The following is a 25,074-nucleotide window of genomic DNA, read 5'->3' on the forward strand; positions in this document are numbered from 1 at the left end:
GAGTGGTGGCGAATGGAGTTTACTCCGGTTGGCGGCCGGTCACAAGCGGTGTTCACCAGAGCTCTGTGTTGGGGCCAGTTCTGTTTAATATCTTTATCAATGATCTGGATGAAGGGATCGAGTGCACCCTCAGTAAGTTTGCAGATGACACCAAGTTGTGCAGGAATGTTGATCTGCTTGAGGGTAGGAAGGCTCTACAGAGGGATCTGGACAGGCTGGATCGATGGGCCAAGGCCAATTGTATGGGGTTCAACAAGGCTAAGTGCAAGGTCCTGCACTTGGGCCACAGCAACCCCATGCAACGCTACAGGCTTGGGGAAGAGTGGCTGGAAAGCTGCCCAGCAGAGAAGGACCTGGGAGTGTTGGTTGACAGCCGCCTGAATATGAGCCAGCAGTGTGCCCAGGTGGCCAAGAAAGCCAATGGCATCCTGGCTTGTATCAAAAATAGCGTGGCCAGCAGGACTGGGGCAGTGATCGTGCCCCTGTACTCGGCACTGGTGAGGCCGCACCTCAAATGCTGTGTTCAGTTTTGGGCCCCTCACTACAAGAGAGACATTGAGGGGCTGGAGCGTGTCCAGAGAAGGGCAACGAAGCTGGTGAAGGCTCTGGAGCACAAGGCTGATGGGGAGCGGCTGAGGGAGCTGGGGTTGTTTAGCCTGGAGAAAAGGAGGCTGAGGGGAGACCTTATCGCTCTCTACAGCTACCTGAAAGGAGGTTGTAGAGAGGTGGGGGTCGGTCTCTTCTCCCAGGTAATAAGCCATAGGACATGAGGAAATGGCCTCAAGTTGCGCCAGGGGAGGTTTAGACTGGATATTAGGAGATTTTTCTTCACTGAAAGGGTTATCAAGAATTGGAACAGGCTGCCCAGGGAAGTGGTTGAGTCCCCATCCCTGGAGGTATTTAAAAGACGTGTAGATGTGGTGCTTAGGGAGATGGTTTAGTGGTGGACTTGGTAGTGTTAGGTTTAGGGTTGGACTTGATGATCTTAAAGGTCTTTTCCAACCTATACAATTCGGTGATTCTGTGATTCTGTAATTACAGTGCTATCAGTCCACAAAAGCTGAAGTTTGTATTAAAAAGAACAAAGCATGTAATACCTGTCCTCCTAAATGACCAAGCAAACAAGCTCGGAGAGACCAACATGTTCTTCCTCAGATTCAGATTCTTTTAATATTTTATTTTTTTCAGTCATGCAGCATCTTACAGTTTCATAAATAAGGTCTAAAGTAAGTGACAAACGAAAGACTGTTGTCTCTCCAACACACTAAAAGATTTCTCCCTAATGTGTCTGATGACATCTCAAATTAATATTGTTTTATTTGTTTGCTGCCTTCTGCATACCCAAAACATGTCAACACAATTCTGGAAATTAGTTCTCATTACTTAGCTGCTTCTACAAGAGCCAGTGGAGACTGTATGATGCACTGTTGCTTCACAGAGTTTACGTAAATATTACTTTTGTTCCTCCTCCATTTTTAAGGGTAAAATGGTGTGTGGTTAAAAGCTATCTGAACCCCAGAGACATCTGTCAGCATAGCATAAGAAAGTGAATATTAAGGCTGATCAAATTTAAGTAGACCATAACTCTTGACAGCGTCCTTTAAAAATTGGTTTCTGCATACTGGAAAAAATGTTCCGCCATTTGTAATAATCACATTTGCCTTTGCTTCTCTAAGTTTAGTACACTTTGTTTTGCACTCTGTAATGTCCTTAGCAGAATATGCCATGCTCAAGCCTATCTAGCAAGTTGGAACAGTGATAGCAATTTTAATTAATCACTCTAAGGTTCTATTTTGCATGAAGAAGGCTCAGCCTCTTTGACCCATTAATTAAATTGTGGAATTTACAGTTCCTTCAAAATGTTGAAGAAGCAAAAGATTAGACAGATCTGAGCTGTATTTGAAATGGAAATTGAGACACATTGGACTGTGGATAGGGAAGAGCAAAGCAACATGTTAAAAAATGCTTTTAGTTCAACAGCCATCCACTAAGCCAAAACCAACTGGAAATATGAATTTTCCGTGACAAAAATAATAGAGCAGCAAGAGGCAATAGGTTAGATCTTTAGGGGTGAATTGGCCAAGCTCCTTTAATCCCAACAGAAACTCCAGCTTCCACAGCACGAATTTGGTTTCCACATTTCTGTGAGTGAAACAATCTAAATTATTCCTCTGTGTTAAGGAATTAAATCCTGACATGTTTGGGCAATGCCCTGGAGAACAGAAGGCCAACTGATTAAAAAGATAGAGCAAAGAATGTGGGTCCCTCTGCCCCCAGCTGAGCTCCCCACTCATGGTATGTCTGCAGGCGAGTCACTCGCATGTCTTGTGCTGCAAATGAAACTGCAGAGGTGGGCGTAAGCACTAGGCTCTTATTGTAATTCAAAATGTCTCTCAGTGCTGAGGTAGGAAAAACTTATTGAAAAAGTAGGTGCTTATAATGTTAAATTCATCGACAAGAAGTCTCAGATTTCTTTAAATTCTTTCTGTTGGTTATTAGTGTAAGAATCACTTTAGTAGAACCAGTAGGTATTTCTTCTGGGAAATTCTTGTGGAGTGTAGTAGAGAATTGTATATATTTCTCTGTTCTATCCTATAATATTGAATTAATTAACACAGGGACCTGCTGTGGATCCCACTCAGACAAACAACTGGAACTCTGACTTAGGTAAAGCATGTCAGCAATAGACATACATCTCTTAAATCACTATTACTCGTTTGCATTTCAAAGCATTAAAAACCTCTAATAAATGCACCACAGACATGGAGTAAAAGATGCTCCCTGTCTCAAAGCCTTGAAGCATTGGCACCACTTTGCTCCAGGAAAACATCTGAGGTCTGAGTTAAGTTAACGTATTTGAGTTCAGTTGGATTTGGGTTTATAGCCTATGCCTGGCTGTGAGGTGGATTGGAAAGGAGGATCGAGGAGATCTGGGACGTCAGGGAGAGGGGTACACACAGGGATTGCAAAGAACACAACTTCTACGGTGTGATTTTGGCTTTCTGCTAATTTCCCAAATCGTCAGGGCTTGTATCAATAAAAATACCTCATGATACCATACCTCATGACTAGGTATGGCTGTAAGTTAATGACATTTTTTCATCTACTAAGATTTTACACTTCTTTTTCCCCCAAAAGAGACCAAGAGAGATCTGTACTCTAATTGTAGTTGAGAAACTTCATATCAGAAAAAGTAATTTCTTCACAAAATTTAAATCATTGCTAGCATTTAATATTCATCTACTTGCTTTTCACCTCCACAGACTGCCCATGCTTCTTGAATTTATTTCTGTCCCAGACACAGGTACGTACCCTCCTACTCTCACTCCTGATATCCCGTATTGCCATCCTGCATGCAGAACGACTGTTCCAAGGTGTGTGTGTATCTCATTTGGGCCAGTGTTGGGGCAGATTAGACATGCAAATATTTGGCTTTGTAACATTTGGAGGTTCAAACTGCAGCTGCATTGGGAAAATCGCTCAAGAAACTTGATTTGGTATATGGATTAAAAATGATTAGAGTGAACTTCTATTCTGCATGGCTAGATATTTGTTTTCCTAAAATCTTTCCTAAATAAGATGATTTTCCCCTCCCCCAGACAGTGATATTTCTAGGATTTTTTCAGCCAGTCATTATGTCTAGGACAAGTCTACTCTTGGCATGACAGTATTAACAATCCTTACAAAAACATTTATCCACATCTTAAGTCTTCTTGGCAGTATTAAATCATCTACCATCCCATGTATACAAGCTGGCTGACAGATGTATGCAAATGCCTACTGGTAGGGAAAAACTTTTTAATACGCAGCCCCAGTAAATTACTGAGATTATTACAAGAAGAGAGAAGGCACGATAAGTTGTTCTGTTGTTGACTATGTATTCCCAGGCTACAATGGTGATAGACAGGCAGGCAGGCAGATAGGTGTTTGGGATACCTATCTAGCTGAGAAGCTCAAATATAAATAATGTTCTGTGTTATCCAATTATTTGCTCTGTGGCCTCTCAAGCTACATGAGCACTGCCCTCTTTCTAAGTCTTCTAGGTTTCTAATTTAAGTGAATAAAGAAGTAAACCTTTCCATTTCTATTTGCTTCCTACAAAGAGCTCCCAGCACGGAGTATGTTGCAGAGCAGCAGGTATTTAATACCCGTACGTGGCCCTTTGCTGCCTGGGCTATTGCTGACATCGTGTTGTGCCTGTGACTGGGAAAAATACAGGTATCATTGCAAAATACATTGCAAAAATACATTGCATGTATTAATGCAATGCGGATAAATTCAAGCCCATCGGTTGCCCCCGAAGCCAGGGCTGCGAGGCCGGACCCGGGGGCACCACTGCCCGGCCGGCTGCCTGCAAACCCGGGCGGGGGCCGGGTTTGCTCCTGCGCTCCCCAGGAATCGCTTCCCGGCGGTGGCAGCTCAGGCTGGAATTTAGAAAGTGGCAGCAGGTGGCGCTGAGGAATACACAGAACAGCTCCGGGCTCGTAGGTGACAAATTCGGAGCTCCCCAATGCGCTGTGCCCAACGCATCTGTAGTCGCAGCCCCACTGGGGGTGGTGGGAAGCAGCAGCCAACTTCACCTTCCCAGTTGCTCCTCAGCTCCCAGCGCTATTTAAAGAAAGGGGAGAGAGTAGGAGGAACCCCAAATCCCATTTTGAAGTGCAGCTTCAGCTTTAGCTCTGGCTTGGTAAGAAATTTAAAAAAAAAACCCCAACATTCCTACAGGCAGGATACAATTTTGTAGTAGATCCTAGCAGCTTGTAGAAAACTATCTATTTAATTCTCCACTTGAAATCCTTTTGGACTCCTCCATAGAGGAAATGTTTGCATGATGGAGCTGAAAAATACATTTCCAGAGTTGGAGCTGAGAGGGACAGGAGAATTAATTTTCAATACTTTTATTTTTGTTCCATTTATTTTTCTTCTTATTATTATTTTGTATTCAGTGGAGAATTTTTTTCAAACCACTCAAGATGCTTTTCTGCTGTTATTTTTATTTCATTGCGCACTTTCTGAACCAATATCCAAGCACTTATGGGAGAAGATTTATGGATCTGGAAGCAGAAGGTTTGCTGTCAATTGGGCTTGCTTTCCAAGTAGAGACCTGTGCCTGAGCAGGTCAGCAGAATGGATTGCATAAAAGAAAGAAAAATATATTAGTTTTGAAAGTAAAAAAGAAAGTGAGATAGAGGGAGATTGCATGCATCTGTTATTTATTTCTACAATTAGCAGCCGACTGTGCTCTGCATTTCAAGCAGATTAAGGTCTTCCTTCTCCTTTTTCACAACAAAAAAAAATCTGTTTAGTGGCAGTATTAGATATTATACTAGGACTTTGGTTTCTTATTACACTTTTTATCACCAAGCGTGCTTTGTAAAGCAGAATGAAATCTATTAAGTGACTATCAGAACTCGGCCTCATATGCACAGTAATAAAAATGCTTAGCATTTATGCTGCTTTTGACATGTCAAAGCTTTCTGCAGACCTTAAGTACATAGCCACGGGAGAGCTTTCCACGCTACATATGTTAGGACCATCAGAGCTAGCAGGCAGTATTTTACCAGCACTCGTGTTTACCAGTGCCAGCTTGCCAGCAGCTGGCCCAGGCTGTGGGCAGGGACGGGTGCTGTGAGAAGGGGCTTCTCAGCAGAGCACGGGCACAACTGCTGGCCGTGCACCATCCCAATGCAGATGGCATGGCTGGCTGCTGTCCCAAGCTTTGTCTGTGTAAACCTGAGCTGCTGGTTTTCAGGAGCTGTCTGAAATCTCCTACGCTTGTATTTTTGACAAATCTTATTTACCCCTGCATCACATGATATGGGGGCAATCTTGAACTGGCCCGTGGGCTTGGCGTCAGTCTGGACTTCCTGCCAAGAAGCAAAAATGGAATAGAAATGAAGCCTACATCTGGAGCCCAGGCCATATGTGAGGTTTTCTCTACATGGTGTACCAGCTGCTGGCCCTACCTGTGGCCCCAGCTGCAATCAGGACGTGCAGGGACAGTGTGTTTGGCTTCAATACTGCTACTGAAACCCAATGCTAGCATAGCCCTGCTGTCAGGGCTCATTGTCTATTTGAGAAATATCTGGGGGAAAAGGGAGTTAAAAGTGAGATAACTAAAGAAAGACTTAGATCAATATTTCAGGAAGCCATCTGTGCCGAGGCAGCTATAACTGAGACCAGGCAGCTGAGCAGAAGAGCGAGTGGCAAAGTAGCTCTGTGTATAGTAAGGTGACATTATTGCTAAACAGTCCCTGGTTTGGGTGACACCTTTTAGAAATTTAAGTGTAATTATTCCAAAATAAGAGGTCCATAATAGACCTTGGACTGGAGAAAGCCTGTAAGTCCTGTTCTTTAGACATTCTTCCAAAGGTCAAGTTCAAGACAACAGGCTTCCGTTTCTACATGCACTGATTCAAAGGGGATTTGGAGCATCGGTTAAAATCCTTGTTGCTCACACTAAGGAGAGCCTTAGCAAAGGTTTTCCCAAAGCATCTCCAAAGCAGTAGCCTGGAGTTAGTGTCTTTCATGGAAACTTTCTAAAACCTTGCTCTTCTCTCTGTGGAACAGGGTTGACTTTACGTGACATCTGCCTCACTCTCTAATGAGATCTATTACTAGTCTGTAAAATCAATTAGCAACTTAGCACTCAATACCCCCCCCCCCCCAAAAAAAAGAAGCTGCTTATGTACTTATAAAAATGTGTTAAACAATTTTTCAACTAGAGGCTTTATTGCTGGGGTGACCTCCCATCCCGTAAGGAAAAGAGAGTCCGAGATAGGAGACATATACTTAAGATTTCTACATTCAATATTAATAAGATCAGGCATAGAGCAGTATCTGTGTAAGAGCAAGAAACAATTATAGAGCTGCAAAGCTGCTCATCCTCAAATTAGGGTGAAAGGGTTTTCCCTTGTGACCAGAAGACTTTGCATTTCTTTCACAATGTTTTCTGCAGTTATCTGGCTCTTGGGAAGTCTCCTCCACATATCCAGCTTACTATCACCATTTTCAGTGATATTATTTTATTTTATTTAAGGAAGTGAGCCTCCAGAAAAACTGAAGTCATAACAAATAATGTTCTTTTTTGTTCCTCTCTGTGATCACATAATTAGGTCTGTTTTAAGCCTGATTTTTCAGCTGTGATGGACATTTGCATTTCTTTTGCATGTGCCTGTGTGCACATGCATGTACAGTTCTGTCAGAGGCTGTACTGTGTGAGTTCTCGGGAAGCGAGAGAAAACCTCTTACTTATTTCTGTTTGCTTGTTAACCTTTTAAATCAGAAGAGATTGCTTAATGACAGCATCAGGCTTGAAAGCACTACTCATTCTGCACCCACCAGTTTGACTCATGGCCAGCCTGACTCAAACCTTTCAGGAAGACAGGAGTTCCCTGGGGTGTGATGGTCTCCAGCTTTTTGACGAATCCTTTAAAAGAAACAAAACAGAACAAGGTCTCTTGGTGCTTTCAGTTTGTCTTGACCTGAGCTTTGTTGAGTACCACCTTATCCTTGTGTTGCCTGAGCACCGTTTCTTCTAGAAGAGGCTGAGAGAAAAAAATTCGCAAGTATTTACATGAGTTAAAAGCATAACAGGGAAGGTCAGGGTGTGCTGAAGATCAGCTTCTGCATAGTGCAGAAACAACCATGCAAATCTCAAACTAACGAGTCTGGGTACCAGCCGCAGTCTAGATGCAGCAGCACAGAGATTAGAGCAGGCTGCCAAACTCACTGACGAGGCAGGGTAAATGAGCTGCGTGCTGGGTTTCACGCTGCTGTAGCTTGACTGACTCTGCTCCCCGAGCTAGGCATCATATTTCCACACATCTCATCAGTGCCTCAGATAACCAGCCTCCCTGAAAAGCCCCATTACATGAAAATGTTCAGATAACCCACAGAAAAAAAGGAAGGAGAAGATCTTGGGAAGCTGGAGCCATTGCAGGAAATAAGCAGCAGAGCGCTGGTAGGTAAAGGTTTCTGGGATAAATCTGCCCTTGTCTTAAATACCTGTGCACATAACCCATAGCATATACAGGGTTATTACAGCATATGGTGAAAATACAGGCAGTCTATGACATTGGCTAGTGCGTATCCCCAGCACACTGCAATCAGCTCTGTGGTATTGTATAGTTAGTGCTTAGGGTAATATTTTCAAGAGAAGTTCTGTCTTCGTGGTGGTTGAAGAAATTTCTGCAGGCACTCCATTCACAAAATACACAGGGATGAGGTATCTTCATGTACGGTGGTACTGTTTCTTTTAGTCTAATTTAATTTCTTTTACTTAGTCTTTTCCCATCTTTGTCTATTCACGTGCTTCAGGTCCAATTTCCATTGACTTTTCATTTCCTGTGAGTTTAACTACAAAGTCATCTGTCCTGAAAATTTCTCCATAGATTGAGACTTTATATTGCCCTCTACGTCTTCTATTATTAAATAAAAACAATTAGTGGGTGAAAATCTATCTTCTTTGAAACCGAAACCTCAATTTCAATCAAACATTTGCCATGTACATAAGCTGTTATAAACTATTCCATTCCTATAGCTTTCCATAGGTACTAATAGAAGAAAAGGTTTTCTATTACTTCATATTTGGAAAACGTTGTCAGAGGGGTCTGTCATACAAGTTACATCACTAGTGTGCAGAAGGATCAGTTTACTTTTCCCCATCATTTTTCATGTCAATTGTTAGACTCCCAAAAGCAAAACACATACAGCAGCTGGGTGCCAGTAATTTTTAAAGTCTGACCCTGTGTCTTTTGCATCTAAATTCTACTGTCAGGTTACATTGCAGGAATTCTTCACTGTTCTCTGTTGTTGTCTTTACATCTCAATCCTTAGCTTGCTTTCTTTTTTCTGTTTTCATTTTTTTCTTTTTTCCTTTTTTTTTTTACTTACATTTTAAGCCATCATCCTGCACAAATTCAATAAAACAGGTTAAAAAATATACCTTTATCTACCAGCACACTAATTTTATTTCTATCCACATTTCAAAGCAGCAAATTACTTTTCAGACAGAAAATATCTATGATGTAATTTTTTTAAACTGTGGGTAACATGCTTCAGCCTTCGACAGCACTGTTAAAAAAATAAACCTATTCTGAAGCATTAATCTTTACCCTTCATGCACAAAATATTCTGAATTTATAAATGTCCAGACACTGATGAAAATTGGAGCAAGAAAGGGAAGGAAGAGTGAAGAGCAACATTTTCCAGGTTACTCAAAAATCAGAAATTATTCTTAAGCTTTGTGGAAGGTGGCTTTCATGGGAAAGAAACATGCTGGACCTATTAATACTCAGCTGCAGCAAGATTTCTCTTCCTAAGTGGCACATTTCCATCTCCAACACACTGGAGCCATATTAAAGCCCCCCGTCCCCTGGGGCCTCAGAGCCAGTGCTCTCCTCCCTGCTTCCACCATGGGGGCTCAGTTCACTGACAGCAATGCAAGGATAAAAGAGGAATCACTTGTTTTAAGCCTGCTGCTGAAGAGTAACTAGAAGGAACCTGGCCTGATGTAGCTCTGTTTCTTTTCCTTCATCCCAGGAGATGTTGGTCTTTATCCCAACAGGCTTCAAAGCATGGAGGTGAATCCCTGAGGTTAGGCACTGGGTCTTGGGATGGAAATGAGAAGTAATTCAGTCCATCTCTTTTCTGGTAACAGAAAAGTTCTGTACCACAAGTCCAGGATGGGATGTGGAACTGTACATGTCTTATGAGGAGCGGCTGAGGGAACTGGGGTTGTTTAGCCTGGAGAAAAGGAGGCTGAGGGGAGACCTTATCGCTCTCTACAGCTACCTGAAAGGAGGTTGTAGAGAGGTGGGGGTCAGTCTCTTGTCCCAGGTAATAAGCCATAGGACATGAGGAAATGGCCTCAAGTTGCACCAGGGGAGGTTTAGACTGGATATTAGGAAAATTTTCTTCACCGAAAGGGTTGTCAAGCATTGGAACAGGCTGCCCAGGGAAGCGGTTGAGTCACCATCCCTGGAGGTATTTAGAAGACGTGTAGATGTGGTGCTTAGGGAGATGGTTTAGTGGTGGTCTTGGTAGTGCTAGGTTTATGGTTGGACTTGGTGATCTTAAAGGTCTTTTCCAACCTAAATGATTCTATGGATGCGGTTCTTGGATGCGGTTGAGAGGAAACACTACCTGCTCCACGCTGACACTTTCTCTGCCTAGTCCAGCCAAGCAAGCTGCTCCAACAGTGCCCAGACCTTCCCCAGCACACAAGGCCAAAGCTGTTCTTGCAGCTCCTCTGGTGTTGCTGAGACCCTGTCTCCTCACGGTCCCAGGCAGCAACTTTTCTCGTGGGTCACCCGGACCCTCCAAGGAACCCACCACAGCAAGCACCACGCCAGTAATGCTGATGAGGTCGGAAGGGGGTACCATGGCACAAAGCTAAGGCACTTCTGTGGCCTCTAAGTTTTGCCCTTCCTGAGTTTTCAGAAAGGCTGCTACAATCCTAAGAACATCTCAACAAAATAATAACATAAAGGTTTAGTCATCTTAAATATAAAAGTTGGTTCCTTCACTCCTGTTATTCTCCCCCACCCCCAAAAAATTATTATTGTATTTCATTTTTATTTGTACTTTCTGAAGGGTAATGCATTTCCAAGAAAAGGATTAAATCTCTCAAAGTGAGGTAATAAAACAGAAGCTGTAATGAAACTCACTGGATATACAGGGAGATATTTCATTTAGACATTGGAATAAAAATCTAGTTACATTCCTGATCAGAATAATTCATGACCAAAATGCCTCATCCTATTTTTAATTGTCCTTGTTTTTCAAATAAAAGTTATAGATGGTTTGGCTAAATCATTGCCTGTCAAACTTAGGTTGTGAATGGCTCAGTTAATCTCAAGGGGCACTTTCAGTTTTTAGGGCAATTCATTTATTTATTTGGCTATACTAATAAAGCACATATTCAGAGATTTACATTCTTATTCTACTACTTAAATGTATGAACCATATGGAAGTGACAGCAAGGAACAACAAGAAAGAGCTTGTACAGAAGCTCTGAACAATATTCCCATTTTTTTCTACCAAGATTTGGGGAAAACAAACAAACAAACAAACAAAAAAGAGCTTTTCCTTAAAATTCTAGGGAAGAATATAATAGTTACATAATTGAGATCTATTCCTGCTTTTCAAAAAATATCTGAAGTGCATGATTAAACCAAGAATCGAAGCATCATGGCACATTTAATCTGATTTGCTAATAATGGCTGCTGTAAATACATTGTATTTAGTGACCTGACACAATATACTTGTTTGTACACGGAAACAAGGAAAAGATACAGTTTGCTCATTTCAGAGAAGCATTAAAATGCAATAGGAGAGACACAAAACAGAATGCAGTGGGAAAGCTATCGTGGCTTATAATGTACTTTTCAAACCAGCACAGTTAGATTAATTCTAGAAAACATTGTTCCCTCAAACCAGAAAGGTTTGCAGTAGAAAGGGATGTTATTGGCTTGTTAACAAAAACCAAAGAGTGATTTTCCCCTCTGTCTATGCTGAAAGAGACACCTCTCTATTAGAAACTGTAATGGAAGATTATATAGATTCCTTTCCTGTCCCCAGCCCCCAGAAAAATGCAGTGTGTGATATTCTAGCAGCCTTATGAATTCTTTAAGTAAAATAATTGCATCTTCATATTCCTCAACCATTATACCTCTGTGGCTGCCAAGCAAACATAAATTTCCCAGATGTGCTCCAAGCATGACTCCCTCTTCCTTTACTAGTAAGGCACACAGCAGAACAACCTAAGATTAGGTCAAATTTGCTTTGCAGTTGCTCCTTCCACGGGAGGGTTCACTTCCCCTAGCCTTTATTACAAGCACCATGCCTCACTTCTTTTTTCCATAACTAGCTCTTTACCCATTAGCCAATATTAATGCAAAGTAATCCATGGCATCTGAGCCATCAGTCTTTGTTTCTCTTGGTCTGTTCCCACCAATAGCCACAGTTCAAGTTCCAATTCACCACTCAGCTGAATTAGTTCAATGAGTAATGAGTTCAGTTATTCATTAGTGAGTTAGTTCAAAACATAACAAGACATGCAGCAACCAGGTCCAAACAACGTAAGTCATCAGTTCTTTCATACACATATCATTAGTTTCTCAGGTGTCAGATCATGCATTTTCCTGTTGATTAGTCTATCATTTATCTATCAAATACTTCTGAATTAGTTAATTATCTATGCCAGGTACGCACATAAGCCCCAATTGTTACTACACTATTTTATCTGATATCTTCCAATCTGCATGTTCTCATCTCTATTGTCCTTTTTTCAGTTCTTTCACAAACCAAAAAGATCCTGCTCCTTGATTTGCTTTCTAACTTATCCATCACACTTTTAAACACCCCATCACTTTAGCTGCATAATTAGAATAATGAGACTTACTGTTCTTCAATCCTGCATGGCATTGATTTATCCTACAGACCTAATCAATGTGTTCTTTCTCTGGCCCTAAACATTAATAGTGTGTATTATCTTTAATAAATTACAGATCTCCTTCAGCATACAAGGCCTTATGCAAAGCCAAAGGAAGAAGGAAAAGCCTCCTCTACAACTCAAGGATCTTTGAACCAGAAATACTGTTCTCTCTGCAAATACACTTTACTGAAATATTATGTATATCTAATATACAGATCTAAGAAAAAATCCTGTGTTCTTGGTATTTGGTGTGACAGAGACCAATGCTTACTCACACAAACAAAGATTCTAGTGTAGCTACTACACAGAAGAAATGTACCATTGACCTTGGCATGTGGACTATATTCACTTATCTGACTAAATCTGAAAAAATGAAAAAAGGCCATCAAAAAGACACTGCTGATGAATGAAAGCTTTCAATTTCTGTTCTTCCACAAGATATTTCTTTTGCAGCTGGACTGTTGCAGAAGATTTATCATAACATTTTAGAGCAGCTTCCATGTAGTTGTGGTGACGAGAGTATATTTGCTCTTCATTACCCAATACATCTTAAATTGCTTCCTGCTCTTGGTATCTCTGATGGACCATTGTTCACTACCCTATTGTTGTGTATAAGCTGTCAGCTTGAATATGAGAAACTCACAATGGGACACTGAAGTTGTTCTCTTTGTAACACAACTGAAAAAAAAAAAACCCAAACCAAAACACGCCATGCAGTATAAAGTAGGAGCAAGAATCTGAGCAGACTAATCATTTCAGATGCTAAACATCTTGCCAAACATCTGTTTATCTCAGACTGTGAATGAAAGCAGGGGGAGGTTTACACAAGGAGTGGCTATACCACTGAGCATGGAAAGCCAACACACCAGTGCAAAGCAAATGCAAATCTGCTGCTGTTTGCCAAACTGAATCAAGTCCATGTAATCTTATTTCTCAGCTTCTCCGAAGATAATTTTGTCAGATGGACCAAAGTCAGTGATGACATAAAGATAGAGGAACAATATCTGGTGAACATAAGGATGTATCCCAAATTAATGTGGTTAGGAATGGGAGTTCAGCAGAGGCAAAGAAAAGCTATAGCCCAATTTAATACTCTCTGTAAGAAGAGAAGAATGCCCTTTACAAGTAATGCCAAATACAAAAATATGAAAAGCAGGGGAAATTTCTGCACAGCTAGCTATCTGCTTTACAACATTTACTGACTCCAAATGTTTAAGTGTCTTTTTCTGAGTAAGCAATGCAAAAAACAATTCAAATACAGGAAAGTGGTTGATTTTGATTGCAGGTTCACACACACAAAAACCAAAGGTACCTGTAGCTTACCAATTTCTCAAGTCATATGAATGACAAAGTAAAAAATGTTTTTAATTTATTTAGTTATACTTTCTTTGCTAAGGAGTAAGGAGCTGAACTTAGCAAAGGGGAAAAATAATAACCCCTTAAAAATGGCAGTGTTCAAAAAACAGCAAAATAGAAACAAAAATACAATATGATTTCCAATATAAAGGCAGTGAGAATATTTAAGACTATAAAAGAAAATGGAAATTCACAATGAAAAGGCTCACTGAGCTACCTCCAGCTATATTATCAGTGGTGAACGATCAGGCAGATGCACTCCATGGCATCTGTCATTGCAAATGGATTCCAGTGAGTTTTATAAAAAAAAATACAGCCTGCCTGCATAACCAGCCAGTTCCTTGGCTGACCTCAGCCTGGTTGTATTTGGCTATAAAGCCAAATTAAACTCACAAGGTTTAAGCTGAAGATAACCAGCACAGCCATTCCTGACCCTGGAGATGGATGAGTTATTTTGCTATTTATGTTTGGGAGATGGCCAAATGCCAAAACAGACTTTTTACAGCTACCATAGCCTCACCTCACTGTCATTCGTACACAGGTTTCAAATATTCCTGCGATGCTCAGGCAATTGAGTTTGCTGTGCATACAGATTGCAGCAGGTCAGAAAATCTGCTCCGTTCCCAGAAAGCATTTGACTTTTCACTTTGGATACACAAAATCACACATGCAGTTAGCCTAGCCTAAAATATCTTTGGGTTTTGCTTCAGCAGAACTTGCTTTCTAGTTATCATGGTAAATCTCCAACTTTCCATGAAAGGCAACCTGCTTCTAGGGGAAATGTCACTTACTGGTCCTCAAAACCCACAAAGTGGGGCACCATCTCTGGGCAGTGAGGAAGGCCATGGAGAGGGGAAGGCAGACTGCAGCCTGTGCCCTCCGGTGGTCCCCCCTGCTGGTGCTGGTGTTGTGGGGCTCCCTGGTGCCCTTTAGTCCCCGGGCAGGTTGGGCTCCTGCATGCCCGCTGCTGGTCCCAGGAGCGGCCTGTTGGCCCCAGACCAGGAGTGGAAAGCCCCATATGACAATGGAGCAGAAGCTGGGGCCATGCTGCCTTGCTTGGTGTCCAAAGCCGGGTCATGGCGGGAGAGGTGGCACTCGGGGCAGGAGCTCTGTTTTTGCAGCAACGCATGTGGTGGCCGTGCCAAGGTGCAGCTGCCCTGGGAGCTTCTCTGGGGTGCAGGGCAGTGCCTCCATGCTTAGGTGCTGCCCTGCACAGGGGGTCCCAGAGAGGGCACGGGGAGCACAAGGCATGTTCTCTCCAGCACCACACAGCCTGCATGAGATTTGCTGGTGTGCAGACTGTGCCTGTGCTCTGGCCTTGCCTTGCTGCACTGCAGGGATCCCCCAGCCAGCCATTAGCATTTTTAAAAGGTCATGGAGATTGGGGAGGTCCCCCACAACTGGAGAAAGGCTAAGAGACAATGACCATAAATGGAACAAAAGTGGTTCAGACTGAATGGAAAGAAAACCTCCTTCACTTTGAGAATGGTCAAGCCATGGAACAGGTTGCCCAGAGTGTTTGTATAGCCTTCATCTTTTGGGGTTTAAAGAGCCAGCTGGGTAAAGCCCTGAGAAACCTCATCTGTCCCCACAGCTGATCCTGTTTGGAGAAGGAGGTTGGACTAGAGGCCTCCCAGGTCCCTTTCAACTTGCATTATCATACAAATTTTTTTTTTTCTTCTTCCTCAGCTCTACTTCTAGAAAGATTGTCACGGAAATGTTATAAAAGTGAAGTCATAGCAATGTTAAAAATGCACAGCAGCACTGCAAGTATTTTAGCTCAGAAGGATTATCTCATGGCCACATGCGATAAGTCTGAACAAAAGCTGTGTTGACATCTTTGTCATCTCCACAGGCACCAAAAGCTCAAGACATTAAGAAAATTTAGACAAAGTTTTCTAGATTTTAAACTTGGAACTTTAAAAGAGACTTAGAGATGTAGGCAGTCATTGGATAGCTCAAGTGGTCATCTGGAAGTGACCAAAACAGGTTCACAAGATCCCACATTTCTTATATGACTTGTTTTTGTAGTTGTTGATGCCTACAGAATGCCAAGTACTCTAAATACCTCTCCTAGAGTATTAAGGACTGTGTTTTTACCTATACTCTGGTGACTCTTTGAAATCCCTGCCCTAATTCTGAGGGTATGCAAGCAGTAAATCAGCAGGAACTTACCTATTGTCCATCAGGCCTCAAGTCACGATACAGTAGTACATGCCTTCTTTAGGAAGCTTTCAGTAGTCTAAGTTAAATCAGCAAAAGTTGAAGATCACTAATTTAAAACTTCTAGCAAATTTATGAGATACAAGTTCACTGAGCAGAACTGCATCTCAAGAAAAGGTAAAATCCATGTCCCTGATTTAGACAAGTTAGTAAAACACTCAGAACTGGCAGATCCAGACCTGCTCAGCCAGCAGTCCTACCCTGTCATGCCAGCTCCAGGTCCTTTCTACTAGCTGTATAGCCAGCTACCCACTCCTACAATTGATCCTGGTTTTTAAACGCTGTTCAAACAATACAAATAATCTTAATCATATTTCTCCAGCTGAGAAATGTAAATGACATGAGCTGCTTAGCCAGCAGAATGCAGAAAGGAAAGGAAAGGAGAAAGAAAGAAATAACACTATTTATGAAGTGTGGGTTATTTTCTACAACAACCATTGAGGTTTCAATGTGCAGCAAAGAAGGTGACTTTTAGTTTCCTGGAAACATTTCTAAATGCCTTAAAGTGACTCTATAACTCTTTCTCCACAGTTAACTGAGCTAAGAGTAAGTAGAGTTTATTGTATCTTAGAATTAAGCTAACCTCCAAGTAGGTGTTAATTGTAGACATGCAGCTCTATTCCTCTATCAACTTTACATAAAATGATTTGCATTGTGCTAACCCAGGGCAAGGTGCTGTGCAGACAGGATGCTATGTTCTGCCCACCTGCGATGTTTTAACAAACTAGGCAGAAGACAGATGGAAAGGACAACTTGCCTGTGTTATTATTTATCTCACTGAAAGACAATACTGCAGTTTGCCATCCTCTCTTTTACTACTGGCTGTGTGTTGTGAGCTCCACCTCCTGAATAGTTCCCTGCTCTTACTATAACTGGAACAGTAAGCAATGGCTAGTTTCCCCCAAACTTGTCTTTCTCCCCTTAGTTCCCCATATAGCATTTCCTTTGCCCACCAATTCCTGCAACAAACACTTGGCTGGAGACACCATAAGCTGAAGGGATGAGCAAAGCCCCAAAGAGGCAGAAAAGAAGAAATTTGCTCTCCTGTTCTCCACAAAAGCCCAGCTCTGAGCAAAAATAACCACCAGCTCCTGAGAAATCACCAGCGTGCCAGGATGGCCAGGAAGTAATGATGTAGAAAGGAGCAGCCTGGGCAGCACGGGTGGAAATCTCCCTGCGCAACAGAGCCACTGGCATTGCTAAACAGCCTGAGCGATACCTGGGTAACATTGCTCAATTTGTGCGGGATGCGGCTGGACTCCCAGTGCCAAGAAATTAAAAACCAATCAGCTTTATTGGGCTGTCAGCGCCAGGGCAATTAGCATTCATTTCTGACAGCATATGCCCATGCACTGCTCTGGCTCACGTGAGCATGTCCCCCCTGCCCCAGCCCAGGCTGCTGGTCTGCTCGCTCAGGGCATGGCAGGGCCCGCCAGCAGCAGTGGTGGCTGCCACATCCGAGTCCCTCTCTGCTCCCCCATTCTTCAAAGCTATAGGAGCAACCAGGTTAGAAGCAGCAGCATCCTCCATCCTTACAGAGGAAGAGTAAAACATCCCAGCCATTAGTTCCCCTTGGATCAGTAAAACCAGCAGCACTAAAATGCTTGCTTTGTTACGTGGAGAAGTAAGTTTCAAAGGCAGGAAGGGGCATTTGGGGGGAAAAATGCAGAGAATCCTTGTTTGCAGTCTACAAGACATTTCCCTGATGTTTTAATTAAGTGTGTATATTTAGAAGTGCTTAATAGTTAAATTAAAGCCTAGACATTAGTTCTTTAGGAGGAGCTGTGTTTTTATATCAGAGTTCTGCATTTATAATTGAGTAGATCACATCACAACAACATGCCTTTAAATCAGACTATACTTCTAACCATACGTAACCTCCACACATAAAAACTCCCAGCAGGTGCCTTGTTAAACAATAAGGAACATAGGAGGTAGATTGCTGTTATGAAGCCTTCGGTGAAAACTAACTCTAATTGTGTGCTTGCATTTCTTTATCAGTCATAATAGTAAATCTCTCTATGGTACAGAAAGAGACTTTTGCACTTCATGCTAGGAAGCTAAGTAGTGCAATTTCAGGATATCATCTGCCTTAGTATCTAGGACCTAAAAGCTCAGAGTATTAATATTTCATCCTGTGAGCACCAAAGTATCTTTCAGAACATTAGTCTAGTCCCAAAGACTTTAAATGCCTTTTTTTCTTCCAAGCACCAAATTCAAATGCAGAGAAACTAGCCATTATTCAGAAGGAAATCCCCACCTTCACTCTCCAGAAAAAAAAATAGAGTAGATATAGTGAACACTCAAAACATTACTGGAACTTTAAAAACAAACAAGCTCCTTACACATACCTTATGGAAAAGATAATACTCTGATGTTAACTAAAAGCCTTTCTATTTAGTTTCAATTTTCTTCCTCCTTTTATTAGAGCATTTAATAAACCTACTAGGGTTTTTCAAATGCAGATGCTAACTATATTTACAAGTAGACTCTGACAAATACATGTGTCTCTGAATCCTTAGCTAACCCAGACCATAATTTGATCAGCAGCCTGAAGAAAGAAAGGCACATGAACTGGTTTCTAAATAGCTTGGAGACTTTTCTTCTCAGAATGCAAGTTTTGCTGCTCAACTCCTTCAGACCAGAGCATAACAGTGAGTTTCAGTACAATTCAAACCCTATACTACTGAAGAATGAACAACAGAAAATTTTAGTCATGCAAACATAAAGATTTAACTTAAAATTACCTTCTTGTAAATAAGAATAAAAAACTTAAGATAACAGGCTAAAGTATCAACTCCAGAGAAAGCAAGAATACTAAATAAGATTATAGGCCTCTTAAAAAGAAAAAAAAAAAAAAGGCAACTTTTCAGAAGCTACTGTCTTTTACTAACCTAAGTAATAATAGCAATCTACAAAATGACATCATCACCCTCCTGAATCATCTGTAAAAAGCATTAGCTGGCCACAAAGCCTTTTATAGAAGGAAATTAGGTGTGAAATTTGATCTGACACCTGTGGCCTCTTGGGAAATGTAGTTTAGTAACTGGATACCCATCTGGTTGCAGGCCTTGCCAGCATCACTGAGGAAATTAAAGGAGACATTTTTACTAGGCGTTTACTTTTATTTACTTTTTAATCCTGTATGGCAGGTCTCTAAGTGGTCTCTTTTTAGATATGACTTGAATGAGCCCTTTTCTAAGGGAAGGAAAATTTAAATTCCTAGGGAGGGGATTATGGGTAATCTGCTACTTTAAAAAGGAATGAGTGAGCATTTTTCTGGTTTAATTTAATAAGGATTGTATGGGTAGCTCTCAGGAGAAAGAAGTGCTGCTGTTGGCATTTACGTTAGAAAGATGCATATTCACTTTCATCAGATGAGAGTTTATAGATAGAATCTTTTGTTAGGGGTCTTCTTTGAGCTGGACAGTCTGTAGAAACAAGAAATCCAGCTATGAACAGCTTTTGGTCTAATAGAGGGAGTAGCATAAAGGCTAGCAAGGAATGAGCAGATAGTGCTTAGAGGGGCTACTGAGTTATTTCACTAGGGGCTCTCTTTTTTTTTTTTTTTAATTTTTTTTTCTTTACTTTTCAAGCTATTCAGAAACGTTCTCTGGCCCTCTTCTGAACAACTCCTAAGTGTTAAACTTACAAATGCTTTCTCTGGGGTTACACAAATCTCTTACAGAAAAGGTAAGTTATTAGACTGTAGTTGGTCTTCCTTGGGTATAGTGTTGCCCTGGCTCTGACCTTCACTTTTCCATTGCAAAAGCCCGTTCAGTAACCCTTGTTGCTGAAGCTTGAGGGGTCTCCTGCCTCACCTGAAAATGCTATGGGTCTTTCTGGTGTTAATAATGTCTCATTAATTTCTCAGGTAGCCTGGGTTATCTGTAGAGGCAGAAGATTAGCACCTTTGGAAATGCTGTGCGGGGGTGTTTCCTTTACTCGGGAATCTGACTGTATTGACTATCCTGGAGAACAATTAAGTATGAGAAATCTTGCCTCCTCAACTTCTCTTTTAGGAGGTCTAAAGAGGTTTGAACTCTGATTGTATTAACTGACAGGCAGCTTAATTGGTTCCCCTTCATCTGAGTTTCGATGTAATGATGGGCTATGTACAGCCTTGAGTAGGTGTAATGTAAGAACAGCTCTCCTCAGCTGCTTCTCTGCTCTATGAGAGCATGTTGGCCTGTGACACTACAGACTTGAGGGTAAAAATCATCATCCTCAAGGCATGTGTGTGCCAGGGGTAGGGGGATGCTGGGGGACTTCATGCTGCTCACCAGTGCCTCAGTAGTTCAGCCCAATTTTTGAGCAGCAATGTCCCAGAGCTCTAAGCATCTCAATTATTTTTCCTCCGTCTTTCTCAGCTTTTAATTGTTGCTGAAGGGGGAAAAAGAGCACAGGTATGGGGCACACTTAAATCAAATAGTAGTCCCAATTCCACCCTCCTCCCCTGCAGCACCTTCTGGGAGGTGGAATGAACAGCACCACCCAGTAGTCTCATTTATTAGAAGACACTAATGAGCACGTTCAATCTAAAGTGAAGACTCTGTTGTGCATAGGTCAGCTTCATTTGAAATCTAAGGAGACCCAGGGAACTGGTTTACTGCAAGATGTTAATTAGTTTTATTGAAAGCAACAGCAGTTTAAAATCATAACAAAAACACTTTTTCTATGAGCATTTTGTTGAGAAGATAAACTCACAACTAGTGACTGGGAGGGAGAGAAGAGAGCAAAAAGATAACCACTTGATTGAAAAAGACGGAAAAGTATCACCATGGGCTTTAACAACTTATTATAATAGCCAATGATATCATCTTGATTTCACAGTGAAACTCAATTTTATGTGTCAGCAAAGCAATCTTAAACTGCTGAGCAGATGTCAGCTGCATATCTGCCATGTCAGTGATCAGGAAAGATGTTTTTCATGAGCAGTAGCAGAGTCATTGCAAGGAACGTTATTTTTTCATATACTTTGCAATGAATGTGGAGGGTTGCAAGGCTTTAAAAAAGTAATTCCTAATCTCTGCAAGTCATGGATTCTGTCCATTTATGTGCTTTTTATACAGAATGTTTTCTGCAGCTATTGGGAGACAAGTGATAAGCCTGAAGGAAGCTATTGGATAAGGGGCTTTAGGAGAACACTTTAGGTAGGGCTGGTATTTCAGTTCATTATTTTCAAAGTTCTACTGCAAAGCTCGACAGTCTTTGTAGAGTCTGGGTAAATTCATAAACTACTCCCTAAAATACTTGCTCAGCCTTTTTAAAATAAATTTAGTTCTGCACCTGAGTTGAGTTCTGCATCCCACTTCAGCTTCCTTTTGGCTGGTACTCCTGTGACTTAAGTTTTCACTGACACACACAGTTCTTGAAAGCACAGTTTAAATTGTAATGCATGAGTAATGATACTAGAAAGGAGTTTCACCCACTTCTCACTATTATGAGTGGTATATTGTTGCTGGAAGCTAGGTAAGACTTTGAAACATCTAGCATAAGATGAGAGAGTGGCGCATTATGAAAGATTGAAACCACTGCTATTAAGAACCTGGGGGGGGACTGAGCATTAAAATTGGGGGTATCAGGTGCTAATCAGAAAAGCTGTCCACTGCCACATGACTGAATCTGAATAGACTGCACACAAGCTGTGGGTCACATAAACCTTATGTTTTCAATCTAGATTTCCAGGTTTGCAATATTTGACCAGCCCTATTTTCTCTGTGTCTTTTTCCCTGAAGTAAGAGACTTGCTAAATAACCTGACATATCACTTCTAGGGTTTTGTGTGTTTTTTTGTTTTTCAGAGTTCGGGCTTGGACTTTCAATTCCATTTCTTCCACTGGGGTCAGATATTTTGAAGATATCAAAATCTGTTAGTCCTCAAGGGTGCGAAGAAGGGACTAATGATTGGCCGTGAGCTCAGTTGTGATATACCTTGGTTCAGCTCTTGACTCTGCCTTGAACTTTGATGTCTGTGAACCTTGCTATAATTCTGCTCTCTGTGGATGAAATTAGATACTGCTTCCCTATATCAAAAAAGTGACCTGAGGTTTAAAGGAATAATGCAGGTGCTTAACTGAACAATGAGATTCCAGTAAACATGGACAAACACAGACTAGGTTTTCAATGGAGCTCAGAACTCCACATATACCTCGTGCTCAGAAAATCTGTTCCAGTATCTAAAGTATCAGCAGCCTTTTTTTTTTCTTGCAATTCTACCCTTTTTCAGTAATGCTTGCAATGCTGTTCTGTGGGTTTCCAAAGGACAGGGGGAGGGTTTTGTTTTGTGTGGTGTTTTTTGGGTTTTTTTGTTGTTGTTTTGGTTTTTTACTTCAGCTTATCCAAGAGCTTGCAATGCACAGCAGAGCTTGCAGCCCCAAGACACTGAAGCAGACAAAGCATTTTGAGCTGTGCTTTTGTCCAATGTCTCATCAGGATCAGTAATTTCACTTCCAGCATTGCAAAAGATTTCTCTGTATTTTAAGTAAAGATGAAATTAATCCCATTTTAAGGTTATGACTAGTGATTCTTTCATTTTCCATATTCAAGTCTTCACCCTAGAGAATGCAGAGTAAAAAGAAATGTTGATCTTCAGTTCCAGTGCAATAATTGAAGAACACTAGCTAGAGCAGCACCAATTTTGACAGGACAGCATGCACAATGAGAGGAGGAAAGAAGTCTCTGATATCTCATTATCTATAAATAATGCAAATTAATATTTGAATGGGAAGAGATGAAGCTACATGATTGATTCCTCATTTTCCCAGTGGGATGGATTTACAGTGACTGCTGTGAAAGAATCTGTAAGTGGCTGGGCATGTCAAATGGAGGTCAATATGGATAGTAGAGGACTGCAGCCACCTGTGATATTATTTTCTGGTCATGACCAGCTGAGGAGGTAGAATGTATATTTTGGACTACTGAAACCTGCCTTTATATCTGAATTGCCATTTTACATAGAAGGCAAGTACCCTTCACAGAGGTCATGAGCAATAGCATCCTTACAGTCTGCTCTCTTTGGACAGAAGATGCAAGTTTTGCATGCAAACTGAACACCAGTTCCAGCACTTTCACTGCAGCAGGGTGTGCTTTGAGCAGGGCTTGTCAAAGTGAGAGTAGCCACTTCTCGTTCGTCATCCTGATTCTTGTTCATAGAAATGAACAGGAGCTGTAAGTTCAAGCTCAATTCCTGAAATTCAGCTTTCTGGAGATGCTCCCCCAGGCCCGGCAACAGAGGAAATCCAAGGGCATCAATTCTCCAGCCTTGTCTTGCAGTTGCCACTATCTAAAAGCATCTTGCAGTGTCTGGGAAAACACTCTTCCTATTTTTTAATCTCTTTCCTGTTATTTACCAAATCCTGCTGGCTATAGAGTTCAAACGGGTTCACACTGACCTTATTCCAATTACCCAAATTTAGTGGATTTTGAGGTGAGCAGGCATGCTGCTCTGAGCTTCTGCATACCGCTGGCCATTACTGTTACTGGGAGTCCTACAGCTTTCTCTGCTGCTTTCATAACAGAAAGGAGGGCTGGAAGGGATGTCAGGAAGGTAACACAAGCCCACCTTCCTGCCCCGAGGCAGAAACAGCTCCTCCTAAGCAATTGCTCCTGGATGTTGGTCCAATCAGTCCTTATTAATATCTACAAAGGTGATGGCTACAAACTCCCTAGCCAACCTATGCCAGGAGTTTTCCTTGTAGTCATTAAATAATTAGTACCTTAATTTAATTTGAATGAGTCAGGCTTTACCTTTCATCCAGTGGTTGTTACTGTGCCTTTATGATATATTGAATAGTGATTTACCACTTGATATCTTTTCCCTCTGAATATATTTATGCATCGTAGTCAAGTTGCTTCTGAGTAGCCTAAATAGATTTTGATAAGTTAAACAAGTCTTTCTGCTGATGCTGATCATACAGATTGGATTTGAAGTATAATGGTATCCCTCTAATCAGCCCATGAGGAAAAAAACCAACTTTTTTTCAAAAAGTCAAATGTAGGATTGCACATCCAGTCCTTGCTATATCATCAGATATTCCAGGGAGACAACATTTGTCTAGGCTTTTTATAGCTGCCCTTAAAAACAACCACAAAAAAGACCCAAAGAAAACTCTGCTTGCTGTGTTTTAACCTGAGATTGGTAAAAGAATAGCTTTTAGTTGCCGACTTTTAGTTGCAAAGAATACTAAAAGAATACCAACTAAAAGAATAGCTTTTAGTTGCCTGACGGCATGTCCCACCCAACTCAGCTGACAGGTTATTTCATGGCAGAGGAACTGTCTTCATTCTTAACCATACCCATAAAAGAGAGGGTGATTTAAGACACTTTTTCAGTCAGATTTGTCTGTGTATATATGGCATAGGCCCCTCTTTTCTCCATTAGAAAGCTGATCTATTCATGGCATCATTTCTGAATTGCTACAGAAGTTGGACAGTCTCTCTAGGTTTTCCACGTGAAATGCCTGAAATCTGATTTAGCAAATTTGTTGCGTTGCAGCTCTGGCTGAAAAGGTAATCTCTTGTGAAGCATGTGTAACTTCTCATGAAATTTGTGTATAACTGAACAAATACCTTGTGCTTTTCTTAAAAGGAAAAGATGTGTTTTCTTAAAAGGAAAAGATGTGTTTTAAAAAATGTTTTTCAGTATTCGTTACTGTTCACATTTGGTTGAGTTTGGGGAAAGGAAGGAGATAATTATATTGGTTCTTCTAACCTTAAATTTTTATTTTCCATTTTGAATAGCTGTCAGAGGGCTGTATTATGAGAAACAACTCATTTGTGATGTTTGCAACGCAGAGACCCACCATGAATGATTTACAAATAAATGATGTCCTAAAAGAGAAGAGAAATTACTTCCATGGGGTGATGCATTTCAATAGTTTTAAATAATTGCAGTTAGTAAGGGCACTGCTGATGATTGCTGCAATGGGTCAGCATTCATGTTGCAATAACACTGAGAAAGGCAGCTTCAATTATAACTCCAATCTACAACCCACTTCAAATAATTGAAATATTTCCCTTGACTTGAGTGGACTTTACTGTGCAAACAAGCTCCGT

The sequence above is a fragment of the Mycteria americana genome, chromosome 8 (genome assembly GCF_035582795.1).
Source record: "Mycteria americana isolate JAX WOST 10 ecotype Jacksonville Zoo and Gardens chromosome 8, USCA_MyAme_1.0, whole genome shotgun sequence".
Classification (NCBI taxonomy): Eukaryota; Metazoa; Chordata; class Aves; order Ciconiiformes; family Ciconiidae; genus Mycteria; species Mycteria americana.